The sequence below is a fragment of the Mirounga leonina genome, unplaced genomic scaffold, assembly GCF_011800145.1.
Source record: "Mirounga leonina isolate KUSES-001 unplaced genomic scaffold, KU_Mleo_1.0 Mir_178, whole genome shotgun sequence".
Lineage (NCBI taxonomy): Eukaryota > Metazoa > Chordata > Mammalia > Carnivora > Phocidae > Mirounga > Mirounga leonina.
In genome coordinates, this window is record NW_023270464.1 from 22381034 (window position 1) to 22387065 (window position 6032).

Sequence of the window (6032 nt, forward strand, 5' to 3'; positions counted from 1 at the left end):
TACTGGAGGGCTTCAGCAGAATTGCCCAGGGTGAACTCTGGCATCCCTAACTCATCACTTTGGAGACCCCTCCTCTTAGGTAGGATAGCCCTCCTCCTTCCTGCTGAGGTCCTCCTGATCCTTTTCCTGACAACCTGTAGATAACTCTAGGGTAAAATGAATACACAAATGCTCCTCTCCTAAGAATAGTATCTCGGACACTATATTTTTTAATGCACATTTAATGCACATTTAATTAAAAACAACACAACATGGGGTGCCTGGGGAGCTCTGTCAGTTAAGCATCTGCCTTCGGCTCAGGTCATGATCTCGGGGTCCTGGGATCAAGTCCCACGTCAGGCTCCCTGCTCAGCAGGGATTCTGCTTCTCCCTCTCCCTCTCCCTCTGTGCTCTCTCTCCATCTCTCATTCTCTCCCAAGTAAATAAATAAAATCTTAAAAAAAAAAACAAAAACCCAAAACACAACAGCTTACAATTTCTATTATCCCAAATGAATATAGGCTTTTTCATGATTATTCAGAGAAGTTTTAGGTCCCCTCTTTACCTCACTCTCCTATCCAGACTACAGTTTTGGTTATCCTCAGACATCTGCAAATCCCTTCCTTCTTGCTTCTGTCCTATTGCAAGACCCTGTGAAAAAGGAAAGCTTCCTTGGTGATTGCAGAGAATGGAGTCTGGGCTAGTATGCTAGTGTTAGCTACCATTTACTTCATGCCGGCCATGTTCCCGGCACTTTACGTAGATGACCTGAAAACTGCATTTCACTAGTTTTTGCATATAAGGAAACTCAGGTTCAGTGATGCATCCAAAGACGCTGGCTGGCGGATGATCAGTTTGGAATTCGGATCTAGTCTGTGTGTAACCGCTATGCTCTATACTCTCTCTTTGGAAAGGGTTAAAGTCATGCAACAGCCAACATTTTCCCCCCTGAGTGCATTAGTTAGCAGCAGCTGCTGTAACAAAGTACCACAAACCTGGTGGTTTACAACAACAGAACTTTATTCTCCCACAGTCCTGATGGCTAAACTCCAGGTTTGGGCAGGATTGGTCCCTTCCGAGGGCTGTGAGGGAGAATCTCTTCCCCACCTCCTAACTTCTAGCATTTGCTGGCCATCCTTAATGTTGCTCGTGGTGCATCACTCCACCCCCCGCCTCTGTTGTCCCAGGACCTATTTCCCTATGCCTCCCTGTGTCTCTCTACCCAAAATTTCCTCTCCTTTCTCGTTTAAGTTTTTTTTTTTTTTGTAATCTCCACACCCAACACACCTGTCATTGGATCGAGGGTCCACCCTAACCCAGTGTGATCTCATCTTAACTTGATTGTATCTACAAAGACCCTACTTCCAAATAAAGTTACAGATATCAGGGGTGAGGACCTGAACATATCTTTTTGGAGGACACAATACTTTTTTTTTTTAAGATTTTATTTATTTATTTATTTATTTATTTATTTATTTATTTATTTGAGATAGAGAGCACGCACGAGCAGGGGGAGGGGCAGAGGGACAAGCAGACTCCCCTCTGAGCAGGGAGCTCCATGCGGGGCTCAATTCCAGAACCCTGAGATCATGGCCTGAGCCCGAGGCAGACACTTAACAGACTGGGCCACCCAGGCGCCCTACCCTGGGCATTCTTCTCAGCAAGCCATCCTCCTGCCCTGTATCCTTTCCAGGAGGTGCCAGGCCCCTTTCCGGAGCCAAATCCACAACAGGAGTGCTGGATACACACATGTGCTGAGCCACTGAGTGAGACCTCTTTGTTGCAGTCCAAGAGAGCCAGCAGGCCAGCAGAGAGACTGAGCAAAACCCAGGGTGAAGTGTTTCCCTCTGGTGTCCACAGCCGAGCTCCTGAGGACACAGTGATGGTGACATGCCCAGCTGTGGTAGTCATCCCTCCTCCGGATGCCTTGCCCTCCGGAAAATGTGGCTGGGCCCTTGTGAGGTCACAGGACTCAGGGAGTTTGGGCTCTGAATAATAACGAGGCAAAAGGTCTTGAGAGTCACAACTCTTTCCACTCCAGATTCTGTAGGGCCAAGGAGGGAGGTTTGTTTTGCTTTGTTTTATTAGAGAAGTCTGTTTTGTTAGCCCAGCAGGCGACTTGAGGGGAGGTAAGGCGGGAGGAGTGAGGGGGGCTCCCATGCCTGGGACGCACAGTGCTTCACGGGTTTGCAGGTGATGGAGAACTCACCCAGGTCGTGGCCCCATGGCTCTGAGTCTCCAGACCACCAAGGTAAGCCAAACTACCCATGGCTCCCTGGGCTCTGCACTCTGGGTGACCTGCAATTGTTTCGTGAATGAATTAATTTGTAAATGAGTAAGGAAGAGAGTGCAAGAATCATAGTTCAGGGCAACTCTCTGGTCACATCTACTAAATAAGCTTCCACCTCCTTCACCACGGAATAAGAGAGAATTTCCTTCTCAAAGACGCTGGCCCTAGACTTGGTGGTCTGTTTTGTCTGCTTCCCCTGCAGGGCATTCTGTGGGCAGCCTGGCACCTTACATACACAAACTCACTTTAGGAGGGCCCAGGGAGAGATATTTGTAGTATGGAATTGAAACAGTTTTCAAAATGTGTGTGCGTGTTTTAACTGTGTCAATTATCAATGGCTCCATGACAAACAGCCTCAAAACTTAGTGGCATGAAACAACCATTTTATTGTGCATTCTGCATGTCAGCAGTTAAGACGGGGCCTAGCAGAGGTGGCTTGGCTCCCTGATGTCTGGGGCCTCCGCTGGGAAGACTGGAAGGCTGGAGGGTGTCTCAATGGTTGGGGGCTGGAGTCATCTGGAGGTGTCTTCACTCACATGTCCGGCCATTTGATGTTGGCTGTTGGTGGGAACCTCAGCTGGGCTGTCAGCCAGAGAACACCTACACATGGTCTCTCCATATGGGCTAGTTTGGGCTGGTCGTTGGGATCCAAGAGAAAGTGTCCAGGAAAGCAAAGCACAAGTACATGGCATTTTCATGATCTGGTCTCAGGAGGCACAGAGCATCGCTCCTGCCATAATGTATTGACAGAGGCAGTCATATAGTTGCCCAGGGCCAAGGCGTGGGAGAGTGGCAAGTTTCCAAAAGAACACGTCGACAGGAGTTACTGTGTCCATCTTTGGCAAACACAATCTGCCGTGCTTTTGCTTTCTTTTTCTTTAGGTTGCATAATTCACACACAAAGGAGAAAATATAACAGGAATAGTTTAGAACTCTATAATTTTATGTCTCCCTGACCCCCAACCAAAAGCAAGCACTCCCCTAAATTTTGCGTTAATCGTGCTCTTGTTTTCTTTATAATTTTGCCACCCCAAGTTTATTCCTAAATAATACACTCTTCGGCTTTGCCTGTTTGCAAATTTGGCAATTTGCATGACAGATTTGGCAATTTGCATGACAGATTTGCATGCAAATTTGGCAATTTGTATGACAGAATCATACAGAGGTCTTCTTGGGTGATATTGCTCATTTGCTTTTGTACCTGGCAGGATGGGCTTAGTTATGCCATGGTTACAAACATCACCAACATCTCAGCGGCTTTACATCTACAAGCACTTACTTCTCACTCATACTACATAGTTGGTGTGGAGTGGCAGCTCTGGGATCCAGGCTGAAGGAGCAACCTCTGTCTGGAACATGGCTAATCTCGGGGCAGAAGGAAAAGAGAAGATGGTGGGCCAGGGGCTGGCTCTTCAAACTCTGGCTCAGAAGTGACCTGCGTCAGTTCTACTTACGTTCTGTTGGCCGAAGCAAGTCACAAGGCTAAGCCTAAAGTCAGTGGGGTTGCAAATATAATCCTTATATAGGTAGGGATCCCAAAGGAAGTAGCCCTGGAGAAACAACAAATATTTTGGATAATAACACAATCTACTCTAGTATTCCCCATTGTTCGCAAATATTTGTTTCCCTCTTTTCTGCAAAACAAACTCACTCCTCTCAGGAGACAACTTAAATTCTCATCTAAACATGGCGCCAGACTTTAAGCCCAGCATTTCATGATACATCAGGTCTGGATGTTGTTCCTCTAGATCTGGAGATCTAGAACTAAAAGGCCTTATCCATTCCTTTCCATGAACAAAGGAGCAACAGGGATGGAGTAATCCCAATCCATTTAGAAAGGAAAGAATGGGGAACATAGTAGTCACTGGTCTGTGGAAATCTTGAAATTCCCCTGGGCTGCTACCGATCCTGGGTGTAGGGAGTGTTTCTTGATTAGGTCCTAGTCCTGCTCCCAGGGAGAGGGGAGATCCTTAGGCTGTTGTCCTTCATGGCCCTTGGCTCTGACATCTTGGAGGTCCTTCCTGTTCTATATTCTTCCTAAAGAGAGGACTGTGAGGTTTTCCCAACCTGCTTTTTTGTGGAAGATTGTATTAGTATTAAAAACATTAATTGCCCCTCTCTGTGGGTCCCTCACTACTGGAGGCTTTTAAGTGCTCGTCCCATTGATGACAAAGTTGGTAATGTGACTCTCTTGGCCAATGGCATGTGAGCACAAGTGACCAGAGTCACTTCCAAGTAGAAGCTGTATTAGGGTGGCTAAACATCTTGATTTGTCCAGGACTACTCTAGTTTTAGGGCTGATGTCTTAGGTCCCAGGAATGCTTAGTCCTGGACAAAATGGGACATTTGGTCATCCTAGCTTTAAGAATCATTCTGTGGTCAACCATTCTCTTTTATCCTTTTCCATGAGGCCAGGAATGTTCTAGTTTTAGAAGTCTCCCATGAGCCTTAGTCACAGAATGAAGAGGAGATGCAGCTGACCTTTATGGACATGTAATGCGAGCAAGAAATAAACCTTTGGGGTTGTGAGCCACTGAGATGTCAGAGTCATTTTTCTGCAGCCTTAGGCGTAACCTAGCTTAAGCTGACTGAGAGAGCATGACACAGTGTTTTGTATATTCACCTATTCATTCATCCATTCACTGTGGATGTCCTGGCAAGCTCTGCCTCATCCTCCCCTCCCTAAGTTTATGCCGAATTTCTCCTTGAAACTCCGGGACTGTTGTGAGTAGGGTTGCCAGAAAAAATTCAGAACACCCAGTTCAATTTGAACTTAAATTGAATTTAAATAATAAACAATAATTTTTTTAGCAATTTTTACCAAATTTAAATTGACCAAATTTACTAAATTTAATTTTTTTACTAGTAAATACTCTAAATTTAAAATTTTTACTATTTAAAATAATTATAACTAGTATATTCCAAGCAATATTTGGGACATTCTTACACAAAAATTTATTTCCTGTTTCTCTGAGATTCAAATTGTACTGGATGTTCTGTATTTTCACTTGTCAAATCTGGCCAACTTAGGCAACCTTCTGAGGTGCCTTGGAAAAGAATACTCAGAAAATTCCTTCTACAGAGAGGCAACATCATGGAGTGGAATAGTCCCTAAAATTAACTGACCATCAGATTTACCAGGGGGTTTCATTTTATTTTTTTTTAATTTTTTTAAAAAAAATTTTTAAGATTTTATTTATTCATTTGAGAGAAAGAGATAGCAAGAGAGAGCACAAGTAGGGGGAGAGGGAGAGGTAGGGTCCCCCCCAGCAGGGAGCCCGACACAGGGCTCGATCCCAGGACCCCAGGACCATGACCACCCAGGTGCCTCTACTGGGGGTTTTTAAAGAAGGAACATAGGCATGACCTCAAGCCTAATGAATTTGAACCCTGGGTGGGATACCTAGAGAATTTGTACTTTGTGTGTGTGGTTTTTTTTTAAATTCATTTCATTATTTATTTTTAAAGATTTTATTTATTTTTATTATTTTTATTTTTTAAAGATTTTATTTATTTGAGACAGAGAGAATGAGAGAGAGAGAGCACATGAGAGGGGGGAGGGTCAGAGGCAGAAGCAGGCTCCCTGCCGAGCAGGGAGCCCAATGCGGGACTCAATCCAGGGACTCCAGGATCATGACCTGAGCCGAAGGCAGTCACTTAACCAACTGAGCCACCCAGGCACCCAAGATTTTATTTTTTTTTAAGTAATTTCTACACCCAATGTGGGGCTTGAACTCATGACCCCGAGATCAAGAGTTACATG